Source organism: Pseudophryne corroboree, chromosome 1 (assembly GCF_028390025.1).
Source record: "Pseudophryne corroboree isolate aPseCor3 chromosome 1, aPseCor3.hap2, whole genome shotgun sequence".
In the NCBI taxonomy this organism is placed as follows: domain Eukaryota; kingdom Metazoa; phylum Chordata; class Amphibia; order Anura; family Myobatrachidae; genus Pseudophryne; species Pseudophryne corroboree.
In genome coordinates, this window is record NC_086444.1 from 21,782,639 (window position 1) to 21,797,904 (window position 15,266).

General features: G+C 46.8%; 1 non-coding gene and 1 pseudogene across 1 annotated transcript; both read left to right on the plus strand.

The window, feature by feature from the left end:
* The first annotated feature begins 8,348 nt into the window (after positions 1-8,348).
* Positions 8,349-8,434, plus strand: LOC134932481 (U5 spliceosomal RNA; annotated as a pseudogene).
* A 1,790-nt stretch (positions 8,435-10,224) lies between these two features.
* On the plus strand, positions 10,225-10,339 carry LOC134961288 (U5 spliceosomal RNA). The gene has a single exon (XR_010187882.1). It is a non-coding gene; the product is annotated as a U5 spliceosomal RNA (small nuclear RNA).
* The last annotated feature ends 4,927 nt before the right edge of the window (positions 10,340-15,266 follow it).

Below are 15,266 nucleotides of genomic sequence, written 5' to 3' on the forward strand. Positions count from 1 at the left end.
TTTCCTCTACCCGCTGTTGTTCCCAGTTACCCCACCTATACGCTTCTCTCTCGAGGAGAAATGCTGCTATATGTTTAACTATATACAAAAAATTGGAAAATTGACGCCTTGAAGACTGTTGAGTGCACTTTATTATGCCATTGTTTTTGTACCATGTGTTGTTGATTTTTCAGTCTCTCTTGGTGTAAATAAAGAAAATCGTTAAAAAAAAAAAAAAAAAAAAAATAGGATTTTGGTACTTACCAGATAAATCCTTTTCTTTGAATCCACAGGGGGCACTGGAGTACTCTTGGGATGTGGACGGGGTGTCAGCAGGGACAGGCACATTTAAATATTTAAATTGGTAACCCTCCACCCCCTCCATACTCCCAAGATATCTCAGTGGTTTTACTTAGCCGAACAGGAGCGATAGGATGAACAATGGCCTATAACATAAAGGACAACTAGAAAGCTGACCCAACAATAGATAACAATCACCGTAACAGTTGGTGATAATGTGTTACCAGAAGATCTACTGAACTTACCACAAGCCAGGTGAAACTGCTCTGGGCGGGTGTCCAGTGCCCCCTGTGGATTCAAAGCGAAGGATCTATCTGGTAAGTACCAAAATCCTATTTTCTTTTTCATCCACTAGGGGTCACTGGAGTACTCTTGTGACGTACCAAAGTTTCCCCCTTGGGGAGGGATAGCTGTTTGGCACCTGTAACACTAGACGGTCAAAGCTAGATGCTGATGCCGCACACGTATCAAACTTGTCAAAGCGCACAACGTGTGCACTGACCACCATGTAACCGCACTGCAAAGTTGCGTTGTAGAAGCTCCATGCCCTGCTGCCCATAATGTTCCCACAGAACGCGTGGAATGTGCTGAAACGGATGCAGGCGGTTGTAGACTAGCATGAAAGTAAGCCTGACGAATAGTCTGCTTAATCCATCTAGCCAATGTCTGTTTGGACGCTGGCCAACCAATCTTGACCACATTATGTAGAACAAACAATGTATGCGTTTTATGTACTGTTGATGATCGGGCTACATAAACGCGGAGTTCGCGTACCACATCCAAAGTAGCTGGCGTTCCTGAATCTTATGAAAAAACAGGAACTACGATTGGTTGATTAATGTGAAGGGAAGATACTACCTTTGCTAAGAAAGCGGGATTCGTCCGAAGTTCTGCTCTGTCATCATGAAATACCAGATACGGTGGCTTGCATGACAAGGCACCCAATTCTGAAACATGCCTTGCCGAAACGAAAGCTAGGAGAAACACGGTTTTCCATGTTAGAAACTTAACATTCACTTGTTGTAAGGGTTCAAAACTTGAGGACTGCAAAAAATCTAAAACTAGATTCAAGTCCCATGGCGCTGTAGGTGGTATAAACAGAGGTTGAACTCTGAGGACACCCTGCAGGAAAGTGTGAAGTGTTGGTGAAAGGGCCAAACGCTTTTGAAAGAAAATTGACAAGGCAGCCACCTGCACCTTTAGTGTAGCTAAACGTAGTCCTCCATCTAACCCCGTCTGTAAAAATAGCAAAAGACGAGAATTTGAAAGAAGATGTTTGAAACGTCTGAGCTTCACACCAACCTATATAAGCTCGTCAAATCTTGTGATGAGCTGCTGTAACTGGCTTCCTAGCACGTAGCATGGTTGGTATAACCGACTCTGGAATGCCCTCTCGTCTTAAGAGAGCGGTCTCAACAGCCACCCAGTCAAACGCAGCCGCGCTAAATCGTGGTAAAGGAACGGACCCTGTTGTAATAGGTCTGAACAAAGTGGAAGTGGTCACGGATCATAAGCGAGTAGACCGCAGAGATCCGAGAACCACGCTCTCAGAGGCCAATGAGTCGCCACTAGTATGACGGTCGTGGATTCTCTTTTGATCCACTTTAGCAACTGAGGAAGTGGTGGAAATAGATACACAAGCCTATACGGTCACGCTATTGTGAGAGCATCCACTGCCTTTGGATGTCTGGTTCTGGACACACAATGGGGTGTTTGATTGTGGCGTGATGCCATCAGATCCACCTGTGGGTAACCCCACTGCTGGACCAACATCTGGAACACCTCTGGATGTAAAGCCCATTCTGGATGGAAATCCTGACGGCTGAGAGAATCTGCCTCCCAGTTGTCCACTCCGGGAATGAACACTGCCGACAATATCACTTGGAGATGTTCACCCCAATTCAGGATTCGAGGCCATGCGACTTAGAGTCCCTTGTTTGTCTGACTGAATCTGAACAGTCAGGCTGGAGTAGTTGTACTGCCTGACGCAGGGTGTTGTAAATTGCCCTGAGTTCCAGAACATTTATTGACAGTAATCTTACTCGGTGTGACCAGAGACCCTGAAATTGACTATGTAGGACCACTGCTCCCCAACCGCTAAGACTTGCATCTGTCGTCAGAATTCTCAAATTCCAGACTCCGAACCGTTTTCTCGCGGTGAGATGCTGTACTTTGAGCCACCAGAGTAGTGATACTCTGGCCCTTGGAGACAACTGCAGCGTTTGATGAATTTGTAGATGAGAGCCTGACCACTGTGCGAGAAGATCCAGTTGAAATGGATGCGAGTGAAATCTTCCGAACTGGAGTGCCTCGAAAGACACCACCATCTTTCCTAACAGTCGAATGCACAAGTGCACCGAGACTGTCCGTGGTTTGAGCACTAACTGTACCAGATGACGAATACTTTGTGCTTTCTGTTCTGGCAGGTAAAATCGTTGATCCACCGTTTCCAGAATCATTCCTAGAAATTGAAGTCTTTGACACGGAACAAGGCTTGATTTTTTTGAAGTTGACAGTCCAACCGTGTTGAACTAGTACATCGTACGTCAGTAAGGCATGTTGAAGGAGTATTTGTTGAGACAGATCCTTGATGAGAAGGTCGTGTAAGTACGCAACTATGAGCTCATCTCAGATCCCTGAGAGTTATATCCTCACAGACATCACCTTTCTCTTTCATCCACTAGGGGTCACTGGAGTACTCTTGGTATATGGACGGCTTCCGCAGGAACAGGGCACTGAATATTTAAATTTAGAACTCTCCACCCCTCCATATCCCAGAGTACCTCAGTGTTTCTCCTTCATCCACTAGGGGCCACTGGAGCGTAGTTACAATGGGGAAATAGTAGGCAGTAATTGGGAGCTGGCACTTTAAAATTCTAACACTGTGGCTAGCTCCTCCCCTACTATCTCCCCTCCAAGCCAGTCTTAGTTTGTGCCCGAGGTGAGCTGGTTCACTTGGGTTTAGCTGAAGAATTTTCTATTTTTTCTTTATTTTCTTTTTCTTTCTTACACACACAGACTGGCAGCTCTGCCACTGCCAGTCTGCACCGCGGGAGCTGCCGGCGGGGTCCCATCGCAGCTGCGTGCGGCTCGGGATGGGCCCCGGCTGAGGGAGACACTGAGCTCTCCTGAGTTGGCGGACACCGCTGCGTGCGGCGCGTGTCGGGACCACTCCATCCAGCAGAAGATTCCGGCAGCATGGCAGCGGTGAGTATCAAAAGTGGCCGGACACCGCTGCGTGCGGCGCGTGTCAGGGTCACTCTGTCGGCAGAAGATTCCGACAGCAGTATACGTGGCCGGACACCGCTGCGTGCGGCGCGTGTCGGGGCCGATCAGTCGAGCAAGACACCGCTGAGTGCGGCGCCTGACGACACTACATCAAGCGGTGAGTACAATCTTCCCCCTCTCCAGACTGATGTAGGATCTTACTTGTTTTAATGTACTCAGAAGGGCGCACTTACTGATTTAAACTGGGCGCCATTATGTGGGGGGCGGAGCTTCAGCCCGCTCTGTAAGCGGGCTCAGCGCTCTAAACTACCCGGCAGGCAGCTGGGTGATATATATATATTACAAAATCCCCGCGGGTAACAGTGCGGTGGTAATTACGGAACAGGGGGGCGGAGCTAACTCCCGCTCCGTTCGGCGGGCTCAGGCTTCTCCCCGGCCGCAGCATACAGGCGGCTGGGGGATACACACTAAAGCTACAAGCACCCCCGGGCCGCAGCATACAGGCGGCCGGGGGTTACATAAGTACCGCTCCCCGGCCGCAGCATACACTTCTCCCCGACCGCAGCATACAGGCGGCCGGGGGTTACATAAGTACCGCTCCCCGGCCGCAGCATACAGGCGGCCGGGGAGATACATTTTACATAAGCTCAGCTCCCCGGCCGCAGCATACAGGCGGCCGGGGGTTACATTACAATTGACACCTCCGGCCGCAGCATACAGGCGGCCGGGGGTTACATTACAATTGACACCTCCGGCCGCAGCATACAGGCGGCCGGAGGACACTTGGCGCTTTCCGCTGAATATGCAGCGGATTTGAATTGGGCGCCAAAGCGGGGGGGGGGGGGCGGAGCTAACTCCCGCTCTGTACGGCGGGCTCTCTCCGCTCCCTGTGCCGCTGCTGCAGGACGCCGCGCTACAGTCCCCCGCTCCCCGGGCCGCTGAAAGCTCCCTAGTCATAGAATAAGGTATGAGGGGGGAGGAGGTGAGGACTTATAACCCGCTTTACTCAGCGGGCTCCCCGGCGGCTCCCAGCACGGTTAAGGTCTCTAGGTCCTGTCTCTGGGGTTTTTAGTCTTTCTATGCACTGCTGAAATATAGCTACATTCCTTCCTGCCCGTTATTTTATACAAAATTTACTGTGCACTATTTCTTTACTCCTATTAGGTTCACATCACTGTGGTGTGTCTATGTATGTATGTGTATATATATATATATATATATATATATATATATATATATGTTTATATATATATATATATGTATATATGTGTATATATATATATATATATATATAATGAAGCGAGGTAAGCAGGCGGCACTCATCAGACTGTATAAAACGTGGTTACTTTATTGGCTGAAGGCCGACATGTTTCGGAGATAACTTCTCCGTCCTCAGGGCCAGACAAACATAATACAAGTGTACAAGTGGCTTATAAGACATGGAACACCCCCAAATTAACAAACCTAACCGTACTCACCTGCTCCACGGCGCACCCGCTCGTCGACCGCCACGAGGCACCTCCGCGTCTCACTGCCGTGACGTCACTGATGCGCCGCGTCGCAGGGGAGCTCCATGGAAACCGGAGCGTAAACAACCCACGTCCCCGGCGTCCTCTGAAATGACTAAACAGATAAATAAACACCAAATGAGTGCAATTCAAACAAAACATTGTTACTAAGATAAAAAACACATGATACAGGGGCTGGTAAAAAAGCAAAAAATAAGACAATAGTAAATGGTAAATATTAAATATTAAGTATTAAGTACTTGACCCTCTTGCAGCCAGACAATCAATCTATTATTACAACCACTGTCCGCTATAGGCATCCCCCGAATTCTCCAACCCCATCATAGTCATACCATTAACATAAAAATGAAGGCACATAAAAATAGTGTTGCTTAGGGCTTGGAGGACCCAAGGGTGCACAAGAACAGGCAGTGAAAGAAATATCACAAAAAGCTGTCACAATTGAAAAAACATATGATAGTTATAAAAAGCATTGGAGTCCCAGGTTCTCATTAAGACCCTTGGGGAAAATAGTCCCCAGGGAATAAATCCACCTGGCCTCCTTCTGTAATAGGAGCCTGTCCCTATTGCCACCCCTTAGAGACTTAGGGACATGGTCTATAAGGATGGCCCTAATACTTGACACTCCGTGTTTGGCTTCCATACAGTGACGGGCAAATGGCTGCTCACTAAGGCCCTTTTCATAAGCTTTCTTTATTGCACTCCGATGTAGGGCCATGCGTTCCCTAAACTGCCTGATGGTCTTACCAATATATGCAAGGCCACATGGGCATGTGAGTAGATACACTACATGTGTTGAGGTGCATGTTAGTCTGTGCCTGATTTTAATTTTGCGACCTGTGTGGGGATGGTTAAAAGTAGCCCCTATGCTAAGAGTGTTGCAGGTCGCACATCCCAAGCACCTAAAGCAACCTTGTTTCAAACGGAGAAAATGGGGTTCATTAACCCTGGTGAGACTAGAGACATCAAGTTTCATAATATGATCGCCCAAATTTCTGCCTCGTGTATAGCTGGGCATAAGGCGTGTATTAGCCAAAGAGGACATGGAATGATCCGTCTGTATAATAGGCCAAAGCTGTTTGGCCCGGCGGGTCACCCTGGTACTGGCCGTGGTATATTTATTCACCATGGCCAATCTGGGGTTAACCTGTTGGGGTGAGGCACTAGTCTGTCTAAGTAATTCCATACGTGATATGCTGAGAACCTTAGACCGCGAGGCCTGTAGTTCTCTCATCGGGTATCCCCTTTGAGCAAACTTGGCTAACATGTTGTCAAGGGCTACTTCCGTCTCCTCCGGATCTGAGGTGATCCGTCTAACACGCAAAAATTGCGAGTAGGGAAGGCCCTTCCTAAGTGACAATGGGTGAAAACTTTCATGACATAGGAGGGTATTCCTATCTGTGGCCTTTACGTAAATGGAGGTAGACAGCTTGTTACCCTTACGTGTTATTGTTACATCTAGGTAGTTGATGGATGCTTCATCTACTGTTGTTGTAAACTTGACCACGTGTGTGGTTTGATTATGGTCAAACCATAACTGTACCAACTCTTCTTTCTGTCCCTGCCAAAAAATCAGCAGATCATCTATATAGCGTCTATAATAGATAATTTTGGATTGTACCTGTACATTTAGATAAAACATCTGTTTCTTTATCATCCACTAGGGGTCACTGGAGTACTCTTGGGATATGGACGGGCGGAGCCGAACAAAGGCACTGAATATTCAAATTTAGGACCCTCCCACCCCTCCATATCCCCGAGTACCTCAGTGTACTGTCTCAGTGTTTTTTCGGTGCTCACAGCACGAACATCGGCTTGTGGTATAGCCACACTTGGATTTTTATTTTTAATTTTAATTTTAATTTTTAATTTTTATTTTTACACTTAGCACATCCCTTCCCAGTTTCTGGAAAAACATGGGTCCGGGATAGTGCCGCTGCACGGGCAGCGCATGGCGTGTCGGTCCTCACAAAGAGCACCCTCACAGCCACAGACAGCATGGCGTGTCGGTCCTCACGAAGAGCACCCTCACAGCCACAGACAGCCCACTGCTTCTACAAAGAGCAGCTAGGAAAAGCTGGACGGGCTTGCACAAAGAAGCCGTCGCAGCCATAGATTACTGGAAGCTGACTGGAGCTGGACGGAGCTTACACATAAAAAGCCCCGCCACAGCCAAGACTACAGAGCTGAGGCAGTCGTCAGCCATGATCAGAAAGGTAGGCTGGGGGAAACGGGGCGGTCAGCGCAGGCTGCCGCCCCGCTATGTAGGGGTTAATGCCTCCTGCGCATACGGAGCTCCGTCCGGCTGCACAGCAGGGGGAGCTCATACGCACTATGCCCAGCCGCTATGGAACGGAGCTTACAGAAAGCCCCGTCACAGCCAGGATGAAAGCCCCGTCACAAGCTGGACGGAGCGTACAGGAGGTGCGGCACATGTCCTAATGGTGGGGTGTCAGGGCGGTCGGCTCACGCTGCCGCCCTGCTGTGTGGGGGTTTGCCGCCGCTGAAGCCGCCGCTGATATGCCCCGCTTAACTACGCTGGAAGCTCAGAGCGGCCGCACGTCACTCAGAGACGCCGGCCGCTCTCCCAGCGCTGATTACCCGGCACCGAGGTAGGACAGGCGCCGCCCGAGCCACAGTAAGTACCCGCTTTCTAACATGCACAGAGCGGCCGCACGTCACTCACAGACGCCGGCCGCTCTTCCAGCGCTGACACCGCACGCTGATGATACATGGCGCCGCCCGCTCTTCCGGACGGCTCCCCGGCGCTATACACAGCGCTCCCCTGCTCTCCCTGCACCCGTTCCCGCTGCAGGTAACATAGGGGAGACTACCGGGGGTAAGGGGGAGTAAATACCCATAGCAACAGCACCAAGGCTGCATGGGTTAATAAGACATAGTTTCTAATTGTATGGATGGCATGCTTCCTGTTTCTGTAGGCTGCCATTTGATGTCATAAGTGTTCTATTAACTGGAATGTGATTATCACACTTTAATAGGCTATTAAGCCTATATTACCTGTATAATAGGCTATTAAGTCTATATATATTAACACTGCAGCAGGTCCTGTGCTTTTCAGTGTATGCATGGCATGGGGGCCATTTTTAATCATTACAGTTTCTTCCAGTTTATAATTCCGGCCATACACCTCTACTCCACAAGGAGGCGCAGGGGTGTTAGTGGGAATTTTTGTTCAGGTTTCACATAATTCTAGAACATTCCTGCCCTACATCTCTAAGCCACCAGAGGCAAAGGGGGTGTTAGTGGGAATGTAGTTCGGATTGCACATGTGAACTGCTTTTCACATAAAGAATACTCTGCTTTCTCTTCAGATCTAATAAATCTTTCGCCTGTTGCTAAAGATGTCCGTAGAGAGAAATAACCATGTGTTTCATAGCCTGGCTACGGCTGGCCTTAATATGCTTTTCAGCAACAAAAATATATATATGACACAAAAGAACTTCAACAAGTAGTGCAAGTGTCTGTCTGTTGCCTATTGTGGTGTCAGTCTGCATAGCTAGTAAGGCTCTAGCGCAGACTAAAAATAATTTTTAAAGATCCTATGTTAACATTGGCAATTCAAATTAAAACAGCGGTAACATCGGAGTCTCGGAAGTACTCCGCCTGCTATAACTAAAGATAGTCTTTTCAAAGGGCCAAGTTCCTTTGGGTACCAGGGTTAATGCAGAAACTTCGAGTGAGAAGGGTGCATTACACCAGCACTTATATAGTGCGGGGGTTTTGGGCAACATACATTGCTAAAAACCAGTGAGTCAAGGCCTCCATTTGTTTTTTAGAAAATATTAGTGGACTTTGACCACTATTTAATCGTTTCAAAATAACGCGATCCGCCATTGGCAAATGCGTCTGTGTTAAACATTTTAAAGACCCAGGATACATTTGGGTCATTAGTCTCTAGGTATGGAAACTATGAGATCGCTGTTAAAAGAAGCTGCAGAGTATATCTGTAAAGCCTCTACTAACGCCTGTTTTTCATCGTAGCTAGTTCAGCACGACTAGGACAGAGCTTGTTTGGTCCTAAATTTGATATTCAGCCATTACCGCATCCAGTATCAAAACGGAATACTGGTACCGGCGTTTAATCCCTTTAGACTTCCGTTTTTCAAAGGCGGTTGTACAAAACAGTCACGCCTTGTAACGTCAGGACGCTACAGTCAGCAAGCCAGTGGTTTGATGACCTCTTTTCCAATTGTGGAAGCGCGTCTTTACATGTTACTTTGAGGGGTTTCCAGACTTCAATTCATGGATGTCTCAGCTATTTACAGATTAAAGGACAATACTGGCTCTGTCGACCGGTTTGGCAGGTTGCCATTTAGTCTCTGCTGGGTTTCAGCTGTCTTTATAATCCAAGCAGTAGTATACCAACAGAGTCAGGGTTACATATTCCCTCTGTTTGAGCAAAACCAGACGGCTCTGTCGCAATCTCAATCAGCAGGTCACTTACTGCAGTGGGAAAATGAATTTTCTGCGGTTAGTATTTGTTTATTGGAGCACAAAGTGGCATAATGGCACTTGATCTTCACAATGCGTATTTACCCATTCCGGTTTGATCTTCACGGGTTCTAGCGTTTGCAAATCGCCACAACCATTATCCATTTCGGGTCTACCGTTGCTTATCGCCTCGGGTATTTACCAAAGTTATGTTGGGGATGATAGCTCATCTCACATAAGAACTCTGTCTCAACAGAGTTTCTCTACCTTAGATGATCTGCTCATAAGAACTCTGTCTCAACAAAGTTCCTCTAACTTGCGCTACTAAGGTATACTGCGGTAGCAGATCAAGTTCGAAAACAATCGCATCTAATTCCGTCTAAACGATGTCAATTCCTAGGTAAGATTATAAATCAAAGACTTTTACCTACTACACCAGCAATAACAAATGTACGTCTAGTAATTAGTGCAAAACACGCACACTAGCGGTACATTGGTGTATTCACCTATTAAGAATAAAGATGTGTTTTCAATTTAGTTCGCCACCCTTCACTCGCGTTTCCCACAGAGGGAAAAGGGTGCATATACTCTGGACGACAGTCGCAGAGGGTCAGGATTTGTAGTTAAAATCAGCAACAAAGGTTCTAAAACACGACAGATTGCTGTCGATAAAGGTCCTAGAACTCTGTGCATTTTACAATGCAATACATGATTCGCTTTCAGTCTGACCAGGTATATACTCTGGTTTCTCTTCAGAACGAATAAATCTTTCGCCTTTTACTAAAGATTTCTGTGGAGAGGAACAACCATGAGTTTCAGGTAAATGTTTGATGCCTGTCTCACGCTGGGCTTAAGCAGTCAAACAAGGCAACGGCAGTTGCATACACAACAACCAGTGAGAACCAAGAAGCCGCATGGTAATGCGGCATGTGACTCAAATCCTCAATGGCTCACAACGCCATTATGTGAAAATGTCACATTACGTGAGTGGACATCTGTTAGACAGAGGATCTCACCCGTCAGGATTTGGATCCTGAAAACTGGACATTAAATCCAGAGGTGTTTCATATGTGAGTCCACAGAAGGGGGTTACCCTCAAGTATACATGATGGCATCTCGCCACAATTACAAAAGCTCAGTATGTGTACAAAACAGATCACAAGGGCAGTGGCGGTGGAGTCGCTCACATTCATGTGGTCATTCAGCATCGTGTATCTGGCTCCACCAGTTTCCGCTGCTCTCTCCGTTGTCAAAACGGCTCATAAGACAGTTGTCACAGTCATACTGGTGGTAGCTCATGGGTTTCGGAGAAGTTTGCTTCTCGAATTTTCAAGGAATACTTGCACACGATCTTGGCCCGCTCATAATACGTCCAACCTGTTACATCAGGGAACGTTAGTTTACCCATAGTTACCTATGTACCTATTATCTATGTACCGCAGCTGCGGTTGACGGGGTGAGGGTGCAAACGCCCTCTTAAGAAATTGAGCATTACAGTATCGGTTATACTAACCATGTTACGAAATAGTAAGCCGTTTAAGGCAGCTCATTTTTACAAAATTTCGTGTGCTTACATAGGTTGTAAACCTCGGAAGTTTCCAACATCATCCTTCAAGTAACCCGTATTCTGTTAAACGGGGTGGGATGGAAAACTGCGTTGATCTGCACGAAGAGTGCAGGTATCTGTGTGATAAACTTATTGTCAAAGACGTTTGCCTCTATTGGCGTCTGTACACCTCTTTCTACAAGGTGTCATCAAAGTTCACACTCTATTTATCCCACCTACAGCGCCAGGCGACTTGAAGTTGGGTTCAGTTTTCTTACAGTTTTCATATTTTGAACCCTTTCAACAAATGGGAATTAAGTTTCTCACTTTGGAAAACAATTTTCTTATAGCCTTGGCTTCGGCAAGGGTTTTGTTTTCATATTTGGGTGCCTTGTATTCCAAGCCACCGTATTTGAGTTTTCTCATGACAAAGCAGATCTTCGGACGAATCACGCTTTCGTATTCTTCACATCAATATACCAATAGGGGTTTCCTGTGTGGACAGCACATTCTAGAATTCTGAATGTGGTACACGCATTACGCGTTTATATATGTCCCGAACGTCAACAGTACGTGATATGAATACGTTGTTTGTTCTCTATGATACTGCCAACTGGGGTTAGCCAGTTTCTTAGCAGACATTATCCAGTTGGGTAATAATAATGACTACAAGTCAGGTTTACTTTAAGGCTAAGTTACAATCGCCTGCGTCAGTAATAGCTCATCCCACAGGTCTGTGGGAATGTCAGACCCAGTGGGTCGTGGAGTGTCTAAAGCGCGGCTATATAGCCTTCATGTGCACCATGTTTGTGCACGTTTACACGTTATAAATGGTGGCGCCATCAGCATCTAGCTTTGGGCTGCCTACTGTTACAAGTATCAAACAGCTCTCCCGCCCACGAGGGAAGCTTTGGTACGTCCCAAGAGTACTCCAGTGACCCCTAGTGGATGATAAAGAAAATAGGATTTTGGTACTTACCAGGTAAATCCTTTTCTTTGAATCCATAGGGGGCACTGGACGCCCACCCAGAGCAGTTTTACCTGGGTTGTTTTAAGCTCAAGGGAGCTTAGGGTAACAAGTTTTACTTGATTGATATTAAGCTCAGAGGAGCTTATGGTAACACATTTTCACCGATTGGTTCAAATTATAAAGTTCTATCGGTTATGGTGTCAACTGTTTAGTTGACAGTAAGGTTATGGGTCAACATTGTTGTTGTCCGTTATGTTATAGGTATTCTCCATTGTCAACCTCTCTATATCGTTCCTGTTCGCTCAGTAAAAAACACTGAGACAGTACACTGAGGTACTCGGGGATATGGAGGGGTGGGAGGGTCCTAAATTTGAATATTCAGTGCCTTTGTTCGGCTCCGCCCGTCCATATCCCAAGAGTACTCCAGTGCCCCCTATGGATTCAAAGAAAAGGATTTACCTGGTAAGTACCAAAATCCTATTTTCTCCACTTGGAACATAAAGGCATTCGCGTACGATGGGGCCACTGCTGACCCCATCGCACAACCCGCCACCTGGAGGTAAAACCTACCGTTGAACACAAAGTAGTTTCTGCTAAGTACCAAATGCAGTAACTTCAAGAATATTGTAATATCAGGACCTAGGTACTTGTCATTATCCTGTATAAGCAGACGAACTGCCTCCACACCTGCATCATGCGGGATGCAGGTGTAGAGGCTAGTCACATCAGCACTACACAGCAACATATTTTCAGGAACATCACCCAACTCCTGTAATTGTATCAACAAAGAACTAGTGTCCTTAAGATAAGATTGAAGGGCTTGGACACACGGATTTAAGAATGCGTCCAAATACACAGCCACCGGATGGTACAGGGACCCCCTAGCAGATACTATAGGCCTGCCGGGTGGGTCCACCAGTGACTTATGTACCTTAGGTACTGTATAAAAGAGAGGAGCTTTGGGGAATTCCACTTTAAGTGCTTTACTTATGTCATCTGAAATGAAACCCTGTTCACTAATGGATGCCAAATACTGATCTAATTCAATTTTGAACTGGCGTGTGGGGTCCACAGTAAGCCTACTATATGTGGCCATATCCTCTAGCTGACGATTACATTCCCTGACATACGCTTCAAGATCCTGGACCACTATAGAACCCCCCTTATCAGCCTTCCGCACCACTATATCTGTTCTGGCTGCTAAAGCCCTTAGTGTATTAATCTCTGCTTTAGACATGTTACTAAATGGTTTTTGGTCGGGGACCACATTCCCCTCTCTTTCTAACATGCGCAGAAAAGTCCGAATTGAAGGGTTAAGGCTAGGAGGGTCAAAAGTCGAACCAGGAATAATCCGTCGTAATTGAGGTGGAATGGAATTGTTGGTATCACTTAAAGGTTTATCATTGAAAAACTCTCTTCTCCGTAAAGTCCTGCCAAAGCGATGGACCTCCACCTTCCAATCAAGTGGGTCTAATCGACTTGAAGGAACAAATGACAGTCCTTTAGCTAATAGCTTATACTCCTGGTCTGATATCGGAGTTGAAGAGAGATTAAATACTAGTTCCTTGAGGCTCGAGGCGGTTTTGGACCGTGCGATCCTTTGGTTTTGTTTTGCGCGCCGCGTCCTCTTCCTCGTCCGGTCGGGGGGGTCTGGTTTGATCGAGTCTGGATCAAAGTAGGGGTATGCCCTAAAGGGATGCGCCCCTCTTGTTGCTCCGCTACTGAAGAAGCTGCATCTGAGTCACTGGCCGACGTGCTGGTACCCAGTGTATGATCCTTAATATTTACCATTTACTATTGTCTTATTTTTTGCTTTTTTACCAGCCCCTGTATCATGTGTTTTTTATCTTAGTAACAATGTTTTGTTTGAATTGCACTCATTTGGTGTTTATTTATCTGTTTAGTCATTTCAGAGGACGCCGGGGACGTGGGTTGTTTACGCTCCGGTTTCCATGGAGCTCCCCTGCGACGCGGCGCATCAGTGACGTCACGGCAGTGAGACGCGGAGGTGCCTCGTGGCGGTCGACGAGCGGGTGCGCCGTGGAGCAGGTGAGTACGGTTAGGTTTGTTAATTTGGGGGTGTTCCATGTCTTATAAGCCACTTGTACACTTGTATTATGTTTGTCTGGCCCTGAGGACGGAGAAGTTATCTCCGAAACATGTCGGCCTTCAGCCAATAAAGTAACCACGTTTTATACAGTCTGATGAGTGCCGCCTGCTTACCTCGCTTCATTATCTGATGGGAATCACTTCTCCATGAGGAAGGCACCTCAGCAAGTTGTTACCCTTTAAGAGAGTGCCGGAAGCTACACTGGACATTATATATGTTTATATATATATATATATATATATATAAGTAGCAAACTGTGTAGCAAACAGCGGCACTCAGAGACTGTATATAGACTGAGAGAGTGTGTGTGAGCTGTATATAGATATGTGCATACAATAATAAAACAAGCAATACCATTTTCCCCCATCTTTTCTCACAGGCTGGCCACCATTCTGAAAAGCCAGCGGAACCTACATAAATTAACGGTACACTACATACAGGAGGGTTGCCTTCCCTTTGGTGTGACTAGTTACTAATACTATTAGTAATTTGGGGAATGTGCGTAAGACATCAGACAGTACGCTAGTAGCGGGTATCTGTACTAGGGGGGGAGATCCTATAGCCTAGGGCTAAGACTCCTGTCCCACGGCGCAGCGCTACTGGTTCAGGTCTCCGCTGCTCCAGAAAGTTTATTTGAATCGTGTCGGTCACTACTATACATTATAGTGCAGACCTTGCATAGGGCTGTGTTTATTTAACCGCCTTTTCTCCTTTCGTTTGTCTCACCTGGGATAGTCAAGGAATTCCCTCTTAGGTGTACAGTATGCGGTGGAGCCATCTGCATAGCCCTCCACGCACCTGCAGGACACTCCTGTTTGAACAGCTCAGATTATGCAGGTAATGTCGCTGTTAACCAGAGATCTTGTACGTCATTTCACCTCTCCAGGTTTCTAAAGGAACCTTGCTAACCTCCATGTTACCATACTAATGATGTCTGTTTTCTGTGGAGTCTAAACCGGTGTCTCAGAATAGCCAGGTGCATTATACAGCAGTTCGTCTGAGACTGCAGGTAAAGGAGGCGGACACGTCAAGTCCCTCAGGGGTCGACGCCGATGACGAAATGACAGCGACTGGTCCAGTTTCGGATGAGCTGGGCGGGCTCCGGTAGGCGACCGGCAGACACCCGAATACACAATTTCAGGTATCAAACAA